General features: G+C 52.2%; 1 protein-coding gene across 2 annotated transcripts in view; it reads left to right on the forward strand.

Moving 5' to 3' along the window:
• Positions 1 to 24,678, forward strand: part of GFRA2 (GDNF family receptor alpha 2) — a 96,452-nt gene that overhangs the window by 43,017 nt on the left and 28,757 nt on the right. The window lies entirely within an intron of this gene.

Here is a 24,678-nt window from a genome sequence, read left to right on the forward strand (position 1 = left end):
CCTGTAATCCAAGTGACTCAGGAGACTGAGGCAGGAGGATCACTTGAGGCCAGGAGTTGAGACCAGCCTGTACAACATAGCAAGATTCAGTCTCTACCAAAATGAGGTCGAGACTGAAAGATGAAACAACTGGCAAGTTACAGAGAAAGTACCTTGTTGAAGGTCACATAGCCATACCTTTCAGAGGGGGATTCCAGCAAGCGGAGATTGAGAGGTAGCCTTGATAGGAGTAGGTGGCTGGCTGAAAGTCACCTGGAGATAGAACCCTGGTGGCAAGAACTGTTTCTGTTTTGTTTACTCCATGCCCTGTCCTGCTTATAGACCCTGGCACGTGGTGAACATTCCATTAAGTTACTTAAATAGATAAATGGATGGTGTCTGGATGCTTCCTGGTTGAGTAACTCTAGGGAGATGGAGCCTTTCAGTGGGGGTGATATTGGACATGCAGCATTTGATGGGGTTGGGACTATTGCCACCTTCACGGCAACACCTAGCGGGTGCTTGGACTTGTGGATCTCCATCTCAGTAATGGGGCTGGAAAGAAGAGATGGGTTTGGGAGTTATTGGGTACTTTGTTGGTGATTAAAGCCACGGAAGTAAATGAGATGGCCTAGGAGGGGTTGGTAGAGCTCAGGAGGGAGTCTAGGCTGGAGATGCCTGCAGATTTGGGCATTCTCAGTGTTGAAGTGATAGGTGAAGGCTTCGAGCGGATGGTGGAGGCAGAAATCTACGGGAAACACCAGTGCTTAAGGGAGGGGCAAAGGAAGTGGGATATGAGACTAGAAGAGAAGGAGGTTTCAGAGGGAGGAGGTGACCAAGCTGTGGTGTCTCACAGAGAGTGTGTGTGTGTGTGTGTGTGTGTGTGTGATGGAAGATGGGCCACAGTGGGCCCACTCCTGCCAGCAGAAGTAGAGGCTTTGGGTACAAACCACCTTCTTCAGAAGGAAGCAGGCCAGGGCCAGGGCCAGGGCCAGGGCCAGGGGCGCAGAGGGATGGGAGATGGGGAGGGAGAGCTGGGGCCCTGTGCACACACAAGGGGAAGCGCTTCTTTGGTTTGCAGAACAGTCACTCCTGGAGTTCAGAGAAGGGCCTGATCCCAGAGCTAGCTGCAGGATTCAGGGAAAGCTCTGTGAAGAAGGTGGGTTTTTCTCTCCTGCTTACTTAAAAAAATACATCCTGTGGCCTATACAAACTGATGGAGGTGACTGAAGATGAAACTATATACATAACAATGAGGAGGGCCAGCCTTAGAAAGGAGGAGGGAGCAGATGTGGCCATGCTATGAGCTCTGAGCTTCCTGGTTGCAGGGATAAAGGGGAGGCTTGATGGGCCACGTATCTCCCTGAACAGAGTAGACAGGAGCGTGATTTGAGACCATTCGCTTCTTGTTCTGAATGCTGACATGACCTGGCGGGGCTGTGTCATACACAGCTGCGTGGAATGATGGAACAGATGGGAACCGGGCCTTGAAGGAACTGGAAAAGACTAGCATGAACCCAAGCCCAGGACCCAAGCACAGGAGTGGGCCAGGTGCACTCAAAAGCTGGAGGATTGCAGGGGGCTGGCGACGGGGCCAGGCATCAAGCCACTCAGGTGTCTGAACTACGCATCTTGGGCAGAGGAGTGGCTGGAACACCACACCCACTTTATTAGTATTGCTTTAAGGAAGGATAGATAATGCAGCGATGTAGTGTGCAGCTCCTGTGGGGTCTGCAGGCCTGAGATGAGTGAATTTGGAGCAGGGTGACTCATGGCTTGGAGAATGTCTGTGTCTATTGAAGGAACCAGAAGCATTTTTTGTTTCTTTTGTTTTTCTGGAGGTGGGGGAAGCTAGGAAACAGGAGAATCAAGTGACACACTTCACACAGTGGAACCAGAGAGGGCATTTAAACAGGACTAAGTATTGGGAGGGTCCAGACTGAGGAATCCCGGGAGTGGAGGTCTGACAGTTTCTCAGGTGTGCTGAGCCAAGCAGATGAGCTCCGTGCACTGGGACATAAATGTAAACCACAGCGACTCCAGGACCCACAGACAATGCTGTGTCTAGATTATTGAATTAGGTACATCGCTCACGTTAGGAGGCCTGGGGTCCTGAGTAGGAAATTTCTGTTGCTCTGGGATGTGGCTGGGTGAGCTGCTGATCTTGAAGCAGGGCGTTCTTCCGATCCATCTCCCTCATCTCCTACCAACACGCCCATCTGCACGCAGATGTAAATGTGGTCCCGAAGAGGCAGGGAAGGAATGAGGGTGGAGCCTGCTGCAAGGAGGAGTCTGGCAGGGGCATGGAGAAAGGTCCTTTAGGCAACTTTGCACGTGTTGGAGAGTTGAGGTTTGGGGTGGGGTGCATTGAGACGTGCATCCAGAGCAACAGAGACTTGAGATACATGCGGACTGCAGGTGTGGAGGAGGTTGCTGCAGTGGTGCTCAGAGGCAGGGGACCTACCTTTACTCTTCACCTGTCTGGGGCTTCCTGCCTGGTCCTTGGTGGGCCCTTTCACTCCTCATGCCCTGGGGGTCTTTATCCATCAAATGAGGATGCTGAACTGAGTCATCTCTAGGGACCCCCCAGGTCTTCTAAGTCTGTGGTTCTGATTCTGTTAAAGCAGTTTTCCTGTCTGTCTGCTCTCTCTGCTCCTGCCCTCTCCACTGGAGGTTATTTTACTGGAGAGATGAGCTCTTGGTATAAGGGGAAATGACCCGGCCAGCCTCATCAGGGTGGATGGTGTGGGAGCAGGTATTTGAAGGGCCCCTCTCACCTGGCTCTTGCCTGGGCTGGGCCTGGAAGGAGAGGAGTGGCTTCTTTCCACACTCTTGCAGGCCTGACTTGCTGACCCAAGTGTCGCTGTCTCCAGCATCCTCAGAAGTGCTCAGGTGTCCTATGGCTGCCTGTTGTCAGCATCAGAGGTGACAGGTGGCTCTAGAGGGGCACCTGGAGAGCAGGAACTCGGTTGTGGCTTTCAACTGTGCCTGGGAAGGGGTGCACTTCTTCCTTTCCCTGGTTTGACTTCCTCCAGGTTTCTGCCCTCCAGGATGGGGATTGCAGGTGGAAATCTTCATTTTGAAAATGGGAGGAGAGCCCAGTGCCGTGGTGTTTGCAGCAGGAATTGCAGAACCCCCAAACCTGCCTTTGCTGGTACTTTAATGAATGGAGCTGGCCTTGATGGGTGTCCTGGGAAAGCCTCTCCGGGTTTGCGACTCTGGAAGTGAGGCCCCAGCCCTTGGGCATCTCCTAGGAACGTACCCATGCTACATGGCTATGGCACCCAGCCCTGATACAGCCAGGCCTGCTTGGTCCCCATGGTCCTGCCTCCTGCCGAGGGAGTTGGCCCAGAGACGCCCAGGCTTCTTGCTGGGTGAATCTTGGCCCAGGATTCTTGGGGGAAGGTCTTCCAGAGCTGACCTCACCTGGCACTACATGAAAGCAAGCATGTTGATGCGCTGTGCGGCACACTGCCTGGCAGGCCTCGTCTATCACCCGTGTGAGATTTAGCAGGCTCTGCATGCTGTCTTATTAAATGTCACTAATGATAAAGTGTTGGTGGTTTCCTTTGATCTAGGGTTTAAAGATGCCTTGGTTAAACAAGGCTATCTGCTTGCTGGGCCTTGGGGTTTTGGGAAGCACTTCTGAATCCTCCCGTTATCCTTTGAACTCAGAGCAGTTTGGGGTCAGTGGCTGAGGATGGAGCTTCTGGGAGTGGAAGCTTTGGGTTCGACCGACAGTTTCACCTGGCTCTGAAGTTGCATCTTGGGAACCTTGGCTCTGACTTTGGCCTTTGTCTGGTTCATATCCCCTGAGCCTTAGGGCTGTGGATTTAAGCTAAGTGAGCATCTAGGGATAGACCAGGAGGGACATTTTCTTTAAAGACGTCTGATAAGGAGCCTGGAAAGCCTAGAGAACTTCTTGGAATGAGTCCATGGCATTTGGCTGGATCCACTCCAGCCCCCACAGTGGGCCAAGATCTACATTTTAAAAACATAGTCTTTTGGTTTTTACTCTGCCTGCTTATAGTCATTGCAAAGATGGTCTCAGAGTGTGTGTGTGTGTGTGTGTGTGTGTGTGTGTGTGTGTGTGTGTGTGTGTTGAGGGGTTGTGGATCATTCTTTTGTTCTCTAAACTGTGTCCCTACCAGGCCTCATTTGGAAGAGGTCCTCTGAAATGCCCTGTTCCTCTTAGTCTGCCAAGAGAACATAAATAACTCCTTGCTGGCCTCAAGCCATCTCCTGGGCTGTAATTTAACCTCTGGGTGCTGAGGATGTGTATAAATAGATTCCAGCCTGGAGCTACCCTGGCAACCTGGGCCCTTTCCTGCAATGGACACTGCCTTTGTCAGAGAGGCTTGTTGGGAAGCAGAGGAAGCTGGGCCTTACCTCCCTCAAGGCTGTCTTCAGGAGTGGGAAGGAGTCCCTTCCACACGCTCTCCTTTTTGCCCAGCATGGATGGTGTTCAGTATCTTAATAGACAGTGTGGACGAACAGGTCTGGGCTTGATTCTTGGCTCCCTGGGACTGTCCCTCAGCTTTGTGGCTTTCCGTAGGATCTGTTGGCTGATGTTTTGAGCAGATCATCTCTAAACGGCAGCAAGTGATCACCTGCACAGGGGCAGGTGGGCTGTGGTGCTTTCAAGCATCCCCTTCTTTTACAGGAGCGGTCCTTGAATATCTTGAAATTATACAGAAAGTTTTGTGTATATTTTCTAGAAAGAAATTTGTTGCATTCCTTAGATTCTCTAAGGGTTACTTGATCTCCCAAAGCTTAGGAACCTCTTTCTTCTCCAGATGACCAACTTGGATTGGTTCCCTAGAGGAGGATTTTTGAGTCTGGCTCCTAGCTCATTAGCAAAGAGGGTTGTGATTGATTAGTGATGCCTGTCACAGGCATAGGAGGGGAAGCATGGATGCTCCTCAGAACCCAGCCAGTCCTCCCTGGGGCCAGCAGATTACCTATAGCAGGAGAAATGGGGGTCCTGTGACCATTTCTTTATTTATTTTCCTACTCTTTATTGGTCATCCACTTTGGGCCAGGAGTTGTGTTCAATTGGGAGAGTTAATGAAGAAGTAGGTAGAGGACGTGGTGCTTAGAGCCTGAGGATGGTACTCTTGTGTCGACTGTCTCTGTGGAGGGAGAGGAGCCTCCCCACTACCATTGTAGCTACAGTTGTGTAGATGATAGCTTTCACTCAGGTTCTCTTGAAATCCCAATTCTACTTGTCTTCCCTGGGTTACCCTGCTGGCATTGCGGAGCAGCCATTTCTTAGAGGTGAGTCGCAGGGAAGTAAAATCTCACCCAGGGCCCCACCTGGCCTTGAGCAGCGCTCAGAGTCCAGCAGCCACATCCAGCCCCAGAGCAAAGCTGTGCAGAGGAGCCTGGGGGGGAAAGGCCAGCCGCTTTCTGAAGAACCTAACTGCAAGGAGCCGAGGCCCTAAGATCCAGTTTCCCCTTGGGGAGCCCCTGTGGCTGCTGTTGCTGGTCTCAATAGGGGCTCTGCTCACTCTTTAACTCTGGGCCAGGGGTTCCCGAGTGACCCTTCCTAGAATTTCCAGTGACATGTTGTGACGAGGCCAGAATGCTGGCTATTACTTTATTAAAGGTTCTGGGGAAATAAGCACGCAGAGAAGCTCCAAACCAGAGCTCTAGTTTACGAGGTAGGGTTCACGCATGGCCCTGCCGTGGCTGCTTCCGCCTGGCAGGGCTGCACAAAACCTTGACCTTGACTTTACAGGCTTCTCTAGGGGCATCTGGGCCCCATAGGCTCACACCCTAGGTGGATGAGATGCAGACGCTGTTCGGCTAAGGCTCCCAGTTGCGGAGTTGTGCTTGAGGACCCAGGCAACTCTGAGTGGTTAGGGAGGAGTGACCCATGCGGGACATGTCATTTATGCAGGGAGTATCCGAATGCAAGCCAGCATGGTTTGTTCATACCAGAGGCCTCACCGACAGTTGGGTGTGTGTTTGCTCACACAGGGGCAGACACACTTTCAGCCACACTGGTCTTGCGTTGTTCACACTGGCTCCTTGAATGTTTCTGCTTCCACTCACTGGCATGCACTGTCTCTTTGCCTGGTGTCTTAGTCTGCACAGGCTGCTGTAATGGAACACCATAGACTGGGTGGCTTCAGCGGCAAACATTTACTCCTCACAGTTCCGGAGGCTGGAGATCTGAGATCCGAGCTGGGTTCTTGATGGCACCTTGATCTATGAAGGCCCCAAGGTAAGGGCCTTTTTCCTGGTTATGTATCCTCTTTGTTGATGTTTGCACACAGAGACAGAGGAGAGAGAGAGATCAATCTGGTATCTGTTCCTCTTCTTATAAGGCCACTAATCCCATCATGAGGGCCCCACCCCCATGACCTCATCCAACCCTAACCGCCTCCCAAAGGCCCCACCTCCAGATACAATCACAGTGGAAATTAGAGGTTTAACATACGAATTTTGGGGAGACACAAACACTACATTCCTAATATCTAGACTTCTCCTTCATCAAGCCTGTTTGGCTCCCATCCTGTAACTTCTCCTGGCCTCTGCTTTCCCAGATGCTTCGTATAATTTGTCTGTACCCTTCCTGTGACATCACGTGGCTTTCCTTTAATATTTTTCTTCCCAATCAGGCCTCTGTTTTCTAATATTCTAATTTTACATTACTATCACATTGGCTTATTTATTTATTTATGTATTTATGTATTTATTTATTTTGAGATGGAGTCTTGCTCTATCTCTTAGGCTGGAGTGCAGTGGCATGATCTCGGCTCACTGCAACCTCCACTTCCCAGGTTCAAGAGATTCTTTTGCCTCAGCCTCCTGAGTAACTGGGACTACAGGCGCGCACCACCATGCCTGGCTAATTTTTGCATTTTTACTAGAGATGAGGTTTCACCATGTTGGCCAGACTGGTCTTGAACTCCTGACCTTGTGATCCAGCCATCTCAGCCTCCCAAAGAGCTGGGATTACAGGTACGAGCCACCACACCCAGCCGGCTTATTTCTTTAACAAGTATTTGTTAGGTGCTCACTCTGTGCCAGGCACCATGCTAGACACCGAATGCCCCCTGGAGAACACAGTGTGGGTGGTCTCTGCCCCCTTGGAGCTGACAGTCTGATGGGGGAGGCAGATGGTGAGCAAGCAAACAGACAAGCATCTAGATAATGTGGCTGAAATGAGCAGGATGCAGAAATAGAGAATAATGGGCAGAGAGGGGGAATCTGCTTGGCCAGGAAGAGTTTATCTGTGAGATAACATTTAAACTGAGACCTGAGGAATGGGGAGCCTGGTGTCAGACCAAGGGGAGAAAGAGCATCACATGCAGAGGGCATAGCATGTGCAGAAGTTTGCAGAGCGGGGAAAGGGAGGACGAGTGTGGCTGGGGCATCAGGGCTCAGAGAGAGAGGCTCAGGTTGACGTTGCGAGGCAGGCAGGGTCCATATCACACGGGGCCTTGCAGGCCATGGCAGGGAGTTTGGACTTCTGAGTACAGTTGGAAAGGAGCTTCTGAAGCCAAGCAGTGCATTGTGAAAATTGTGATACAGAAAGATTACTCCGGCTGCTGTGTGGTGAATTAAGGGAGAAGGCGAGAATGACTGCAGAGAGGCCGGGGAGGAGGTTATTTTAGCATCACTGGATCAGAGATGATGGCCACTCATCCCAGGGTGGTGGCCAGGTGGAGACAGATAAGTGGATAAATTGGAGATATTTCGGAGGTGGAAATGATATACCTGGACTGTGGGGGTGAGGGTGGTGGAGGAGCTTGAGGATGACTCACGGGCTTCTGGCTTGGGCGGCTCGGTGGTGATGGTGCCACTTTTCCGAGATGGCGAAGGCCTAGGGGGAGATAAATCAGGAGTTCCATTTGGGGCATGTTAATTTCGAGATGCTTTTGAGACATTCATATCTGGCACTTGACTGGGGTTGTAAATTCTGGGGGTCATTAGCATATTTATAACACTTAAAGCTAGGGGAATGGTCAGGATTCTCCTAGGGAGAGTCCGGCAGGAAGGGCACCGCTGGGAACTTGCCTGGCACCCTGTCAGTGCCCAGTAGTGCTGGGAGCTGTTATTACGGTGCCCCTAGTAGTCAAGAGAACATGTTCTGAAAAAGAGGGAATGGATGGCTGTGCTGTGTGCTGTAGAGGGGTCTGGAAGGATGAGGACACCAGGGTCACCCTTGGCTTTGGGGACATGGAGGGCCTTGGTGACTCTGACACACGTTTCGATGGATTGGTGATTATAGAAACCTGATCAGGGCTAGAGAAATGGCGGCCAGTTGGTTGGTTAGAGCTTCCTGGGAAAGACATCAATGGGAAGGGAAAATGCCTGCCCCTTGGCTGGAGACATGGCTGAGGAGAGCGCAATGGTGGTTTGGCTTTGGGAAGTGTGGGGTGAGGTCGTGGAAGGCAAAGGCAGGAGAGTGAGGGTGACCCTGCCATCGCACAGGAGCCAGTCCCAGCCGCTCCACCATGGCACTGGACAGGTCTCAGCCTTGGGACAGCCTCTAGTGTGGGCAGCACAGCCCTGAGGGTCTTTGATGCTGACTTTGTCCACTGCAGTGTGCTTACGATCGTAGAAGGTCCCATCTGCCATGTCCTCCCTGGGCTTGGAGGGGCCATGGTATGGCTGCCATCAACTCAGCTTCTCCTGCAGTGGCTACAAGAGTCCTTCAGGTGTGGGGAGAGGCTTCTCCAAGCGTCTGTGCTCTGTGAGCAAGCTGGATGGCCCAGCCCCTTAGTGAAGCGAGCTCTTGGGCTGCCCAGAGGAGCCTTGCTTTTCGGTTTTTAGTCTTCCTCCTCGAGGAGGCCTTGGAGCAGCGCTGGGGGGTGTTTGAGAGGTGCCCCTGGCTCCTGCAGTGGGAGTCCTGCCCAGGGTGTTTGGAGGACGTGGCCTTTCCCATGGCAGCCTTGGGATATGCTCTGCCTTCCTCGTGGGCGTCCCCAGGGGTGGGGTGACAGCCCCGCTCCGCTTTTAGTGAAGTGGCTTGTGGCGCCTGGGCGTCTGGAGGCAGCTCTCAGCTTCAGGGTCCTTTTCGGGTCTCTCTTGGAAGACTCAGAGGCCTCATGCAGGTAGCCCTGTTATCTCGGGTTCTCTTGTTGCTTAATAAGAGGACAGAGTCGAGTCAGGTGGAAGGGGCCCTGGATCAGGAGTTACGCTGAGTCCTCACACCACCCCTTCTGATACCTAACTCTCTGCACTTGTTGGAAATGAGGGTGCGCTGCTTTGTTAGGCAGTGGGTTCCCCATCCTCAGAGGTGCAGAGACAGAGGCTGGAGGTTCCCCTGCCAGCATCAGAGGAGTGTCGGGGAAGGGGTCTTGGAGGAGAGTGGGCACATCAGACCACCACTGGCACTCTCCGGCTTAGAGCAGAATGCGCACATTGACTTAGGAGCAAAGAGCAGTGAGGTGTTTGCTCCTCATACAGAGGGAGAGGGAAATTTGGGGATCGCTGTCCTTACTCTTCCTGGCCCAAGACGCATTGCTTATGTCTGGCAGGAGCCCTCCCAAGCATGTGACTCCTCTTCCCCCAGTCCATGGGGTGCGCTCTGAGCTCTCGGATATGCCCAGAAGAATCCTGATGAATGGGGGTCAGACAGATGCTCACCTCAGCAGCTGTGTGAGCTGTCCATGTTCCTCAGGCGAGGAACTCCTGTTTTCCTTGTCAAAATAAGGACAGTAGCACCTCCGTGGAAGCTCTGTAGTCCATTGAGGAGGCCTTTTGTGGAGCTCTGCGTCTGGGAGCTTAGCACCTGGGACGCTGGAGTGAACTGCAGGTCTTCCCTAAGGCACCCTCTGCCTCGCCCTGGCTGTGACATGGGAGGGCAGCCCCCACAGGCCTGGTGGGGCTGTTGGGAAGGCCTCTTGGAGGTGGTATCTGAGCTGGGTTCGAAGGAAGGGTAGGCCTGTACTCTGAGGAGGCCCTTCTTTCTGTTCCTTGCAGAGGGCACATGTTTCTAAAACTAGAGGTATCCCAGAGGAAAGAGAACCCCAGCTCACAAAGCCCTGGACCAGGAAGTTTGACTCTCTCCACAAGATAGTGGCCAGCCATGAAATATTTTGAGCAAGAGATAAACATGATTGAATTGGTGTTTTAGAAAGATCCCTTTGGCCGCCGTGTACAGTTGTGTTGGAGGAGAGCAAGGCTGGAGACAGGGAGTCTGTTTAGGAAGCTGAACTGTGATGGAGTCTGAGACAGGGCCAAGGCAGAGGGCAGAGGGCAGAGGGCAGAGGGCAGAGGGCAGGTGGTCAGAGACCTTCAGAGCTTAGCTCCCAGGGCTGATGGATGCAGACAGTGAAAGGGAGAGTTTGGGATGGTGCCAAGGTCTGTGGCCCGGTGGTCAGATGGCTGGTGATGCTGTTACCTGAGAAAAAGGGGTGGGGAGGAGGAGGAGGAAGCAAGGGAGAGGGAGGAGGAGGAGGGGAGAAGGTGAGGAGGGGGAAGGGAGGAGCAGGGGGGTAGGGAGGAGGGAGAGGGGAGTGGGAAGAGGAGGGGGAGGGAAAAGGGGGTGGAGAGAAGGAGGGGAAGGAGAGATGGGTAGGAGGGAGGGGAGGGGGGGACGGAGGGGAGAGGGGAGGAGGAGAGTGAAGGGGGGAGGAGGAGGAGGGTGAAGGGGGGGAGGAGGGGGAGGGGGAGGTGGCAGTCCTTGTCTGGTATGGAGAGACAATGTTTGGGTTTCAGACTTGTTTGAAAGCCTTTGGAACATCCAAGTGGAAATGTCAAATCCAAAAAGCGTTTGTGTATCTGGGAGTTCAGGAGAGAGGCAGGGGCTTGGGATGGAGATTATGGGATTAAGGGAAATAACGCATGGAAAGCAGCGAGCATCGGGCCCGGCACACAGGCACATGTAAACATCATTCCTTCAAAGAGTGTTTAAGCTCATTTTGGGAGACAGGGCTCACTGGTGTGAACCAGCGTTAGCTATGAAGAGGAGGTCCTGTTTAATTGGGTGTTGTAAGGATGAAACTGCTCGCTGCAGACATTCTGAGAAGGGAAGCTGTGGGGCTGGGACAACCAGGGAGAGCAGTATAGAGACGGGGTCCTGTGGCTGGTGCCAGAGAGAGGGAGGCTGTCTTGGGCCGAGGCTTCTGGGAGAAAAGGACGGGAGGAGAGTCTGCACCTGTAGGATTGGAGCTTTGAGACGTCCTGGAGACACTGAGTAGGCAGGGGCTCCCCGCCCCTCCCAGGTCCCGCACCTGCCAGTCCTCAACTCCAGCGGGCTCAGGGGTCTCTAAATGCGTGTCTTGCTAAGAGCACAAAGTAGAGGCAGGTGGAAGCAGTGCTAGATTAGGCGTCACAGTAAATCTTCACACCACCCCTGCCAATAACTCACTTTTTTTTTTTTTTGAGATGGGAATCTCACTCTGTTGTCTAGGCTGGACTGAAGTGGTGCGATCTTGGCTCACTGCAGCCTCCGCCACCTGGGTTCAAGTGATTCTCCAGCCTTAGCCTCCCAAGTAGCTGTTTCTGGACTACAGGCACACGTTACCATGCCTGACTGATTATTGTATTTTTAGTAGAGATGGGGTTTCGCCATGTTGGCCAGGCTGGTCTCAAACTAACTCTATGATCATGTTGGAAATTAGGGTGAGTTGCTTTGTTAGGTAATGAGTTCCCCATCCTCAGAGGGGCAGAGGCTGCAGGCCCCCTTGCCAGCATCAGAGAAGTGATGGGGAAGGGGGCTCTTTTAGTTCCCTTCTAAGCATGTGTAACTCGGACCGCCTGTCACTTGGGACAGGTGAAAGGAATAGATGATGTGCTCTAGGAGGCCTCCCCTCCCCTCCCCTCCCTCCCTTCCCCCCTCCCCCCTCCCCTCTCTTCTTTTCCTTCTTTTCTCTTACTTTTTCTAACTAATTCTCAAAATGAAATTCACTTTACTGCTTTTGTTGAATATAAAAGCCCCATGTGCTCATTATAAAAATAATTTAAGGACAGAGAACAGTGGCTCACGCTGTAATCCCAGCACTTTGGCAGGAAGATTGCTTGAGACCAGGAGTTTGAGACCAGCATGGGCAGCATAGTGAGACAGATCTCTACTACAACTACAGAGAAAAAAGTTAGCCAGGTACGGTGATGCATGCCTGTAGTCCCAGCTACTCAGGAGGCTCAGATGGAAGAATTGCTTGAGCCCAGGAGTTCGAGGCTGCTGTGAGCTATGATCTTGCCACTGCATTCCAGCCTTGGCAACAGAGTGAGACCCTTTCTCTCTCTCTCTCTCTATATATATATATATTTTTTTTTTTTTTTAAATCAGACAAGACAGGTATATCTAAAGAAAGTAGAAGTTAGCTTCAATCTTGACACTCCAAAATAAGCCATGGCTAACGTTTTGGAGAATGTACACTTTCAGCTGTTTATTAGGTGCATGTACATACTTGAATAAAAATGACGTCACACAGTATGTGTTATTTTGTAGGTGATTTTTTTCTCTCTAAATGCATTGTTAACATTTTCCCGCTGGCTTCTTGTGAGTCTGGTTTTCCGTTACGGGCGTGGGTCCCTGTGGTTGTCTTGAACAGCTTGGTTTTGTGCACTTGTCTGTCCACTCTCATTTAAGAAATGCATGTCTGGACCTGAGCCTGCCAGATGGTAGGGAACAGCCACGTGCTAGGCTTTCCAGGGGAAGGGGGTGCGCAGGCAGTATGACCCTCAGGGAGCTCTTGGAACCCCAACATGAGACTTCCCAAGGTGAAAGGAGAGGGAACCCGAGTGAACCAGTGGTCTTCACAGCAGGGAGGTAGTGTTTCTGGGCAGTTCCCACTGGTTGAAAGCAACAGGAATGTGGCCAGGTTGCTTTAGCTGATGCCTGGAGTCCAAGCACTTTGGAGGCTGGGGCAGGAGTTCAAGAGCAGCCTGGGCAAGATAGTGAGACCCCCATCTCTACAAAACTTTTTTTTTAATTAGCCAGATGTGGTATGCATGTAGTCCCAGCTACTCAGGAGGCTGAGATGGGAGGACTTCTTGAGCCCTGGAGGTCAGGCAAGCCTGCAGTGAGCTATGAGCATGCTATGACACTCCAGCCTGCGTGACAGAGTACAGATCCTGTCTCAAAAAACACAAAAATGCAACAATGAGCGCTCAGCCATATTCTTGTTGCTTTCATTTGGGCTTATGAAACCTCACCTTTAAAGAGGTTGGGTAAATAGGGAATCCTCAGAGAGACCAGACTCAGCACCAGCAGTGGGTGGAGAAGGGTGGGTGTCCATTCAGCAGCTCTCTCAGCCCTGGACCACCCTGCCCACTGGCCTGAGCACTCTGCCTCATCCCCTGTGTGTGTTTGAGGAGAACTGGCATAGAGGTGGTTGCTGGTGTCATGGTTCATAGCAAGGAGTCTGGCAGAGGTGAGTGAGGGGCCTTGGTTTCCACATCTTTCTACACATTCACGATGGGATAGATGTGTGTTATCTAGAAAGCCAGGATTTGTGGGGCCTGGGAAGGCAGCATTGTGGCTGTGAAAACATGGTTGATGGACTCCACAGGATGTGTGACTTCGCCTTCGTGACAGGTCTCAGTCGATTTAGAAAGTTGATTTTGCCAAGGCGGAGGACACGAGCCCGTGACACAACCTCAGGAAGTCCTGGCGACATATGCCCGAGGTGGTCGGGGCATAGCTTGGTTTTATGCATTTTAGGGAGACAGGAGACATCAATCGATATCTGTCAGATGAACATTGGTTTGGTCCCGGAAAGGTAAGGCAAATCAAAGCGGGGAGAGGGCTTCCAAGGGGTGAGAGGCAAAGGGTTGCATTCTTTTGAGCTTCTGTCCTCAGTGAGCAGAGGGACGACTTTGAATAGAATGGGAGGCAGGTTTGCCCTGTACAGTTCCCAGCTTGAATTTTTCTTTTAGCTGGTGCCCAAGATATTTTTCTTTCACCCGTTGAAACAGAGGATATATAAAAGATCATCACTGCACAATTTCGTCTGACAGACGAAAGAAGCTAAAGCCCAGAGAGGTAAAGTTATTTGCCCAGTGTCACACAGCTAAGGAGTGACAGGACCCAGACAGAAGGTCAGGTCTCGCCTCCCTGGGCAGGTGCCCTGTTCTCCCCGAGGCAGCTTCTATGGCGCAGGACGAACTGGACCATGGGTCAAAAGCGTGTGCCTGAGGCTTGAGAGATACAACGTCTTTGACCCTTAGTTTCCTTATTAAAAAGAATGGACAGAATCACGTCTGTCTAGAACAACTCACTAGGTTGTGGCAGAAAAAAAGAGGACCACCGTGAAGGTAGTTGAAATGTTGCAAAGTTAAAAACTGTTGAGACCAGGCAAGGCTACAGTGAGCTGTGGTCATGCCATGACGCTCCAGCCTGGGTGACAGACTACCGACCCCGTCTCAAGAAAAACAAAAAACAACACAGCAATGAGCACCTGGCCATATTCTCCTTGCTTTTACTTGGGCTTATGAAACCTCGCCTTTAAGGAGGTTGGGCCAGTGGGGGGTTCCTTAGAGAGACCAGACTCAGCACCGGCAGTGGGTGGGGAAGGGTGTCTCTCTGACTCTGCTGGCCTGCAGACCGGGTCTGGTTCTAGCCAGAGAAAGGTCTGGCTGTTGGGTAGACCCCCCGGAAGGTGGCGGGGGCAGAGTGGGCAAGGAAGGCTGGGTGCTTGGATACGTGCAGAGTCCTGGCAGTGGCTTTTGGTCTTTAGCGGCGGGAGAAGGTCTAACACCAGCCGGATTTCAGGCTAGCCCAGCCTTGGCAAAAGGTAAAACTGCCTCTGCTTTCTCCCCTTTTCTTCCAGCTCTTTCTCAGGGAGCCCAACAGACGACCCTGAGCCCCTCCACTCCTTCCAGAAGTGTGGCCAGGCTACTTTATGCTGCAAGCGGGGCAGGAGGGGATTGGGGTGTTCAGGAGCCCATCAGTGGAGGAGGCCCCCAGTTCAGAAAGCACAGGTCCCCTTTCCCTCCATGAGGTCTCAGGCCTGCATCGCTCTGGTCCCCCACACTCCCTCCCCTGTGGATCCACCTCCCAGAGGTCAATGGCAGAAAGGAGTGGGGAGAAACAGAAATGATGATGACTTTGATTTTTTTTCTTTTGTCGGAGCCTGGGGAGGGTGGTTGTTTTGCTTCCTGGACCTCAGCGGAGGATTCTCTGCCAGACAATCATCTCGGCGCTTTCATTGCTTTCTGATGCTCCTCTAACTGCGCGGGGTCGGCTATTAAATGGTCATCAAACCTCAGCCTCTATCCCATCAATAGTCATAAAGTTGGGGAGATAAAAGCCATCAGTTTTCCATTATAGCTGAAAGCAATACTGTAGATAGCTATTTTCTGAATGCTGCAGAGAGATGTATTTTAACTAGAGCAGGGTATCCAGTGAGTGGCCCCCGGCTCAGCCATGGGTCCTGCTGGGCCTGGGATAACCTGCCAGGTGTTTAAAAGCGGGGAGGGGCCGGGGCTTTCTCTCCTTTCACCGTCACTCTCCTCCTAGAATTGAATGGGCGGATGATCAGGCTTGGGGTGCAGGATGAGGCCTCCGTGGTGGGACCATGTGCTTCCACTTTTCATTCTAACCTGATGCTGGGGAAGAATGCAGCGGGTTGTCACCTATTCATTCTAAGGAGAAAGGAGCCCCCTCTCCCTGATCTTGGGGTTTGGGCAGGCCAGGGCCAGGGCATGGAGTAGCTGTCTGCTGATCTGATGATCTTCGGGGAGCCTGGGAGAGGCAGGGGAGGTCGGTGCCTGCAGGGTGGGTCGACGTGGACCAGGAGTGGCTGCAGCCCAAGGAAGCTGGGTGCCTGGGATGTGGAACATTTTGGGGGGCAGCGTCTCTTGATATACAGTCCCCTGTAGCTTCTCACAAACGAGCAGGCCATTTGGAAATGGATTTTGCAATCAAACAGCCCAGCAGCCAGCAGGCAGCAGATAAGTCCTCAGAATGAGCTTTTCATTGCACTCACACCCCAGGGCTCTTCCGACTATTTCAGAAGAACCTGGGTGCTAAGACTTCCTGCCTCCGCTTCTGCATCTACAGTGGCCTTTCCTGGCACCGCTGGCCTCCCTGAAATGGTGACTTGCCTCTGGTTTTCCTGCCTCTGGGGTCTTGTAGGAACAGGTTCCCCTGGCTTGGAAATGTCCGTTCATCAGGCTTTGAAGCCTGTCCGTCTTTCCCCTATCAGAGCTATTCTTAGGCACTGAAGTAACTAAGTGTGTGGATTTAGCTCCACAGTACTCCGGCATGTGTTTGATTTTCCTGATTTTTCGAATTCCTGCAAGTTCCTCCTCCCCAGCATGGCTAGCAGGAAATGCAGCCCACAGTGAACTGAGCATGCCCTCTGCCCCCACCCCTGTCTGTTCCCTGCAGGACCCTCGGGCTGGGCTCAGAGGACTCTCAGATGAGGTGATCTGTGCTCCTGCTCCTCTTGCTGGTCTCATGGGGGCTCCCTAATGGATCCTTCAGTGTCTGTTGGGAGCTCTGCCTGGGTGGACACATGTGCCCCTGTGGCTGTAAACCCCACTGACCCTGGACTTGCCCAGAGAGAGACCCTTTTTCCCTCTCTGCAGACTCATCCCTCACAGCCATGGGGCTCCCTGTTCTGTAGCTGCCAGTGCCCGCATCTGGGCTGTAGGACAGTGGCCTTTCCCACCTTCCAGCCGCACCAGTCGGCAGGCCCTGAGCGTTTCCAGCTCTTGACCTTCCTTCTTAAGGCCTCTGAAAATGAAGCCTCTTCGCAGCTACAGAGGCAGCCAGACTTCCCAACCTCAAAATCCTGTTCCTGGAAGGGACGCATAGAGGTAAAGGGAAAACACCTCTCATTTATTTTCCATCTCCCCTGCTGTGTCTGTAGGAAGGTAAGAGCCAGCTTCCTTCTCTACCGTGTGCTATGCAGTGATGCCATGAGCTCCTGACCTGGTGGCACGTTCACTCACCCCTGCATCAGACCCAGGGCCTGGCCCGACTCAGGGGCCATAAATACTTGTGAAGTTCTTAAATGCTCTTCATCTGCTTAAACAGAGATAGTAGAAGGCACCTTCCTCTCTTCTTGGTGACACGGTGCTATTCTTGACTCTGGGTCAAGTCCCACAGATGGTATGCACCATGCCTTCAGGTGCTACGTTCACATAGAATTGTTGGCCCCTCACCTTAATTAGCCCCCAGATACTGTGACTTTCGAGTTGTCGTTTGCTTTTCTAGTATTTCTGTCTCCTTCGCTGTTTGCTCTCACTTCTTGCTGCAGGTTCTGTCTGCCTCTCAGCGCTTCCTTCCATCACCCTTTCTCCTTTGCTAGTTTTCCGTGGTACGGAAAACCAGATAACGGAGCACGTTGGAATTATGTATGCACGAGGAGCTGTTAGACTTGAAGTGGAGACATGAAAGATTTTCTTAGGAGTGAACAATCTGTTTTGGTGAACAAACTTTACATCGTCTGCTCCTGGGACTTCCTCATTCCTGGCAGGCTGCCAGATGAGTGACCTACAAATGTGCTGTTTTGGAGGAGCCCTTTTAGATGAAAAAAGTATATTTTACAATGACTTTGGAAAAGGGAGAAGAAGTCATACGAAGGCCTCTTGGAATTAGAATTGGCCATTGGATGATGGACTTTCCAAGATTCCTTTTTGTTTCTTTGCTAAATGACATGGCTACATCCTCATCATCCTCACCTCTCCTTGGCAACCTATCCTAACATAAGTTGACCCTGTGTTTTTGTCACAGACTGTGGGTCCCGGGATTTGATGAGGATGGTTTGGTCTCAGTGGGGTTGTGGCACCAGCATAGAACATTGACTTAGAAGATGAGGCTCTCATGCTAAAGCTGTCACTGCCTCACCACGTGACACTGAGCGAGTTGGTGATGGTGACAGTGGCACTTGATCTAGATGGGGGTGCTGAGAGGATTAGGCAGAATAGGGCATCACTTGGCAGGGCCCCTTTCAAGTGAAGGGACATGCAAGCCACGTTAGTGTCCGCAGCACAAGGAAGGGAAGGAGCCCGGAGCCAGAATCTACCCTGTCACGCTGTGGAAACCTCGGGGAACACATGGATCCTCTCTGGTCTTGCTCCTTTATCTTGATGGTTAATACTTATCTCAGACTCTGTGCTTCATACCCTATGATTTACCTTATTTCTGGAATTTGGGGAAAGGGAGGAGGGAAGATACGAGCTGAGGACAACCAGGGGCTCAGGGCATTCATAAGTTCATGCTACCCTGGGAGGTGGGACAGCGAGCGCTATGCGTTCTGTGCCCATTCTGCCTGCGTCGTGCTTCTGCAAGTTTGAATGAGCTTGTGTGGGCTGTGTGTGTTTCTGAGCGCAGTGCCTGTGCATGTTTGCATGTGCGTGAGATACAGAGGGCAATGGTGCTAGAGAGGCACTCAGAGAATTAGGAGCCACTGGGAGAATTAGGAGAGGGTCTCTCCTTCTGCATTGCCACAAAGGGCTCAAACCCTTGCTCCCTCTGTGGTGCAGATAGGGGCTGCAGAGGGACCTTGGGTAACCCAGGTACCTCTCTGGCTACAGCTCCTTCATTTCTGTTGTGAGAGGATGGGTGACCTGGTTTCTTTTTTTTCTCTCTTTTCTTTTCTTTTTTTTTTTTTTTGAGAAAGAGTTTCGTTCTTATTGCCCAGGCTGGAGTGCAATGGCATGATCTCAGCTCACTGCAACCTCCACCTCCCGGGTTCAAATGATTCTCCTACCTCAGCTTCCCAAGTAGCTGGACTACAGGCATGTGTCGTTATGCCTGGCTAATTTTGTATTTTGAGTAGAGTTTTTATTTTGAGTAGGGTTTTACCATGTGGCCCAGGGTGGTCTTGAACTCCTGACCTCAGGTGATCCACCCACCTTGGCCTCCCAAAGTGCTGAAATTACAGCTGTGAGCCACCATGCCCGGCTGAATGACCTGGTTTCTAAGGTCCCTTCTTGTGCCATAACACTGAGAATTCAGGAAACACCTTTACAAGGCCACCCCTCCCACAAGAGAGGCCCTCAGGGTCCACTCTGCAGCTCCTCCTCCTCCCTGGATTCTCTTGGGTGGGCTGGTGTGTGATGGGTCATCTCCCCAGAGTGTCGTGGGATCTCTGCCTCTTGAATCCCAGGCCTCCCGGGTCTGGGAGCAGGCCCTTGGGACCACCAGCTGTTCTGTTTAGTATTGGGGCTTCTCAGGCCCAGAAATAGGAGCTCCAGGCAGGCCAGGGTGGGATGTGGGCTCTTAATTCTCGTGGTCTGGAAGAGTAGAGAGGAGAGTTGTTCTCTGGTGACTCTGAGAAGCCCATTGCGGTGGCTGTGAGAGGGAGGGGAGACTCAGTGTGTGGATTCCTTGGGCTGTAAATGTGGGTTTGTACCATGGTGTGTGTAGGCTTGAGAGATGGATTTCCCTGTGAGCTCGTCTGTGTGTGTCTGGATTCTGACAGCCTTGTGGGTGCTCCTTCTGTAAGGAGACTGCCATCTTCTTTAATGACAGTGAAGCTCAATTTCTCCACGGATGTGAAGAGGGGAAATCTGTAAGTGTGAGGAAGGGCAGATGGGTCTCCAGGCTGAGCTCTCACTGTCTGTCTGGGACCTTCTTTCCCTTGGGGATCTTTTGAAGAGGACCCCGGCCACTCCCCATGGGCCTGGAGGGGAGGGGCAGCCCTGCTCCCCTTTAATACTCAGGTGCCAGTGGGAATGCCTATCTATTTGTAAAGAAAATTTATAGAGGCAGGATCTCACTCTTGCCCAGGATCACGACTCCCTGCAGCCTTGAACTCCTGGGCTCAAGCAATCCTCCCACCTCAGCCTCACGAGTAGCTGGGATTACAGACATGACCCACCACACCTGGCTCCTGTCTACTCTCTCCTGCCCAACAGCTCAGCCAGGGTGAGGCCGAGAGCTTTATGACTGCTAATAAAGGCCCAGGGAGATAGGAGAGGAACAGAGTCGCCTGGACTGGCTACTTTTGCCAGGCCTGGCTTGGCCTCGTCCTGCTCTGGTCTTGAACTGCCCCATGTGATGGGCACCACTGTGGAGTCTGCCACTCAGGCACAGATTCTGCTGTACAGACCCCAGAGAGCAAGGCTGCAGAGGAGACCTGCCACCTCCATCCAGTAGTACTAAGGTGACCCTGAGTGAGCTCTCGTGTGTTAGCCACTGCGTCACCATTTTAGGAATTTCCACGTCAGGCCGGGCATATGTACTCTTGATAACCCTTTGAGGTTGTCACTCTTAGAGTTTCTTTGTGTTCAGATAAGGACACTGAGGATTAGAGATGTTAAGGGACTTGCCCAAGGTCACATGGCTTATTTCTGGTAATATCGAGCAGAAACCTGAAGCAGGGGCTACTCTGAGGGTTGTGTTTTCCATGGCATCCTGCATTGTCTCTCCACATGTGGTCTGTGGACCCCCATCTCAATCCATCATGGTGCTTATTCAAATGCTACTTCCAGGCCGGGTGCGGTGGCTCATCCCTGTAATCTCAGAAGTCTGGGAGGCCGAGGCAGACAGATGACCTGAGGTCAGGAGTTGGAGACCAGCCTGGCCAACATGGTGAAACCCTGTCTCTACTAAAAATACAAAAATTAGCCAGGTGTGGTGGCAGGTGCCTGTAATCTAGCTGCTTGGGAGGCTGAGGCAGGAGAATTGCTTGAAGCCGGGAAGTGGAGGTTGCAGTGAGCTAAGATAGTGCCGCTGCACTCCAGACTGGGCAACAGAGTGAAACTCCATCTCTTAAAAAAAAAAGCTACTTCCTGGGTCTTTCCTAAAACAGGTTTGGATGTAGGGCCCAAGAATCCAGTGTGTCCTGGGTTCCCTGGTGATTCTGTTCATAGTGAGGGTTGAGAACCATAGTGCACAGTCAACCTTGGGGCACTAGGGCCCATACCTGGAATCAGTGCTGTGTGGCAGCCTGTGGACTGGTAACAAACTAAATTACTTCTTTTTTTTTTTTTTTTTTGAGATGGAATTTCGCTCTTGTTGCCCAGGCTGGAGTGCAATGGCGCAATCTCAGTTCACTGCAACCTCTGCCTCCCAAGTTCAAGCAATTCTCCTGCCTCCGCCTGCTGAGTAGCTGGGATTATAGGCATGTGCCACCACACCCAGCTAATTTTGTATTTTTAGTAGAGATGAGGTTTTACCATATTGTCCAGGCTAGTCTTGAACTCCCGACCTCAGGTGATCCGCCTGCTTTGGCCTCCCAAAGTGCCGGGATTACAGGCATGGGCCACTGCTCCCAGCCAGTTGCTTTCTATTGCCTATTAATATGTGCCTAATATGTGTGATGAGAAGTTTATTTTCTGATGTTGCCCCTGCCTGTGCATTTTCTAGAATCTTCTGATGCTAGAAGGAGTGTGCCTGGGCTGAAGAGCAGCCCAGACTCACCTGCACGGTACATCTACAAACTTGTGTTTTAATATCCAGCTGGCGTTTTTACTATGAAAATAACCCCTGTTGGTTTATCTTCTGGAAAATAATCAAAGTATTTCCTGTGAATCTGGATAGTCCCTGGATGTGGGCTGTCATTGCAGAGAGACCGTGGTGGGGGAAGGAGAGGACAGACAATTGGCCTGGGCCTCAAAGACTGAGACAGGCCCATGTGGGGAGGCTGCTGTCCGCTGGCAGAGGAGGAACAGCAGCGCCCACCCGACTGTTCTGGCTGACTGTGGCCTCTTTAACCCTGGGCCGGAGCATGGCTGGCCTTGCTCAAAGTGCAATGGGAATCTGGGAACCCGAACCATGCCTTTGGTCATCCAGCCTGTCTCCTGCAGGGGACTGTGATAGGGAGGTAGTGTCCAGGCGTGGTGAACTGAGGCTCAAGCCCCATAGACTTCTGCCCTGGCAGAGCACAGGGAGGAGAGGAGCACACTGGGACTTGTGCCCCAGTGGGTCACTCAGGGTTCAGAGCCTGGGGACTGCGCCTGGAAGGACCCTCATCCTGTTTTTACATAGAGAAGCCCCTAGCGGAGGCGAGAGAGGCGCTGTCCCCCCACTCCCATGCGGTAGGGCCCAGCCCCAGGTGGGCAGCAGAGCCTGTGACCCTAGAGCAAAAAAGCCTGTCCTTGGAGGAGTGACACTGACACACAGAGCGTTCAGCCTGCATCTGAATCAAGCTGGGGTTGGGAAGTGAGACCAAACCGCTCGTGGAAACAGAAGCGGATTGATGAGTGTAGTGGGTTAAATAATGTCTCCAAACCCACAACTTCAGAATCTGGCCTTTTTTTTTTTCTTAAATAGTCTTTGCAGATGTAATTAAGATAAGATCATACTGCAGAAGGGTGGGCCCCAAATGTAGTGGCCAGTGTCCTTATAAGACGGGAGGACACACAGAAAGACACAGGGGAGAAGGTGAGATGCTGGACGCAGGCACTGAAATGGTGCAGTCACAAGCCACGGGATGCTGGGTGCCACCGGAAGCCGGAAGAGGCAAGGAAGGGCCCCTCCCTGGAACCCTCGGAGGAGTCAAGGCCCTGCCAACACCTCGATCTTGGACATCTGGCCTCCAGCACTGTGAGAGAACAAACTTGTGTTATTTAAGCCACTGAGTTTGTGGTGATTTGTTACAGCCGCCCTAGGAAGCTAGCGAGGCAGGATGTTCTGCGCTTCTCCAAGGGCTATCACCAGCCAGAGAAGGACTGTCTTGTTCATGTTGCTGTGACCCCTAAGGTGGGTGGTACCCAGCTGCCTTCATGACAGTTAATATACCCTGAGAGCTGGGCAAGAGGAGCTTAGATGTGCAGGTACAGCCCAGGAAAGGCCTGGAAATGCGAAGCGGGGTTTCTGAGGACAGGGAGAGGAAGTGGGTGGGTGCCAGAGCTCTGGTTGGAGAGGGTGGGGTGGAGTCCACGCGGGGTGAAGGATGACTATAGTGTTCTCGGCAGAGGGAGACAATGGAGAAAGACCACTGTTTTGAGGGCAGAGGCTAAGAGTAGGGGGCTGCCTCCTTGTAAGGGTTTGGTCTTCCTCTTGGCAGCAAAGCCCAGCGCCTACCTCAGGGGACTCTCAGGAGAGAGCCACCACATTCAAGGTCAGGCAGCTCTGGCTCTGCCCTTGTGACTGTCACCCCCATCCTGGGGTCTCTTGGATTCTGCTGCCATCACCACACCCCACCCCAGAGGGTGATGCTGGAAGCATGTTGGAACAGTGTCCCCACCCATGCACGCCTCTGAGAGGACACGTGGAGCTTGGGCTTGCACTGCAGAGACCCGGGTTGAAGTTCAGGCCCCATGCTTCCCGGCTGGGCCACAAATCATTAAGCGGCTCTAAGCCTCGGCTTCCTTCTCTGTGGAGTGGGGAATTTCGCACTACCTGTGTGTCTCAGGGTGTTCCTGAGGATTAAATGCACTAATGCTTTTAGAGGTGCTTAGCAAACACATGGTAAACACTCACAATTGTTAGTTGTTGTTATTTATTATGAGTTTGGTTGGTCTCTTAGTAAATGTAAAGGCAGGACTGAAAGGAAATAATTATAGAAAACATAACCGTATAAAAATACAGGTTTCTAAAGTACAGGTTTCAGCCGGCGTGTCTGGGCAGGCTCAGCATACTGGTGGCTGTCCTCCCACCCCAGGCTGGGCACTGGGCCTCTGTGAAGGGCTTCTGCGCCAGCCTCATGTCCTTTTGAAGCCGCCCAGTCCCTTCAGCACCCTGTCGCTGACCATAGCTGCTGATGGATTGCCTTATAGTAGGATCTGGTCTGCAGGTCTCACTCTTTGTCAGGAGCTCAGTGGGAACAAGCCAGCCCTGAGGTCTGTTTCAGGCGGAAGTCAGGAATCTTCTTGGGATGAACTGGTATTAGTTTTGGCTTCTCAGCCTCTCCAGACTGGCTGGCTCTGCTTTGAAGATGGGAGCTCGGGTGGCATCCTGTAGTCGTGTCTGTTGCTGCCCCTAGCAACTCCTTTTCACATCAGGGTCAATCAAGAAGGATGGGTTTGGGGAAGGTTTGCAGTGTGAGGGTGAGTAGGAGGAAGCCCTGGCCGGGAAGGCCAGTGTCCAAGGATTGTGCCAGTGTCCAGGAACTAAGGGACTGGTCCCTGTTGCTGCTGGCCATTGCAGCCTAGCCAAGACATCATGTGTGTCCCACAGAGATTTCCACCATCAGGGACTCTGTATGATACCATTCCATGTGCTACCTGTATTTGAGCCTAGGGGTGGGGCTTGTGGGGGTTGTCAAGGGGACTAACACATCCCCTGCTACCTCCTGAATGCTCCTGGCATGGGATTGTTCTTGTTTCCTTTATGTTATTTCTATGCACATGGCCTAACCATTGTCTCAGGGCCCTGAGTACCTTCATTAAAATGTCAGGCTTCACTCCCTGCAGGTCCAGCCATCTGGTCTCCGCTTACCATTTCCTGTTTGCCTACGGTTTACAGGGCTTTGTCTAAGGCCTTCCAGCAGTATCAGTCCATTACTTGCAGACCTACTACTGCAGAGCAGTCTATCAAATGGCCATTCAAGGAATAGTCCTCCTACTAGCTATGCAACTGGTCGCCTTTCCTCCCTGCCGCAAACTTGCATGTATCAGAACTCACAATGCTCGGTTCCAGAGCAGTGATACTGGGAATCTACTTGCTCTTCTCAACTCCCCTGGCACTGACCTCCCAGCAATATCTGGATGAAAGTCTGCCTATAAGGACATCTGGTATACCTCCAGTAGGCCAAGGGGCGGTGAAATGGAACACCAAGAAATGCCAGGTCCCCTGTGCGGGACGCTCTGCAGGGAGATACCGTCAGGCTCTGCTGCTGGGCACATTACCTGTCTGTGCAGGAAGTGGAGGACAGTCTGCTAGGGGCTGGGGTC

Source organism: Saimiri boliviensis, chromosome 13 (assembly GCF_048565385.1).
Source record: "Saimiri boliviensis isolate mSaiBol1 chromosome 13, mSaiBol1.pri, whole genome shotgun sequence".
Classification (NCBI taxonomy): domain Eukaryota; kingdom Metazoa; phylum Chordata; class Mammalia; order Primates; family Cebidae; genus Saimiri; species Saimiri boliviensis.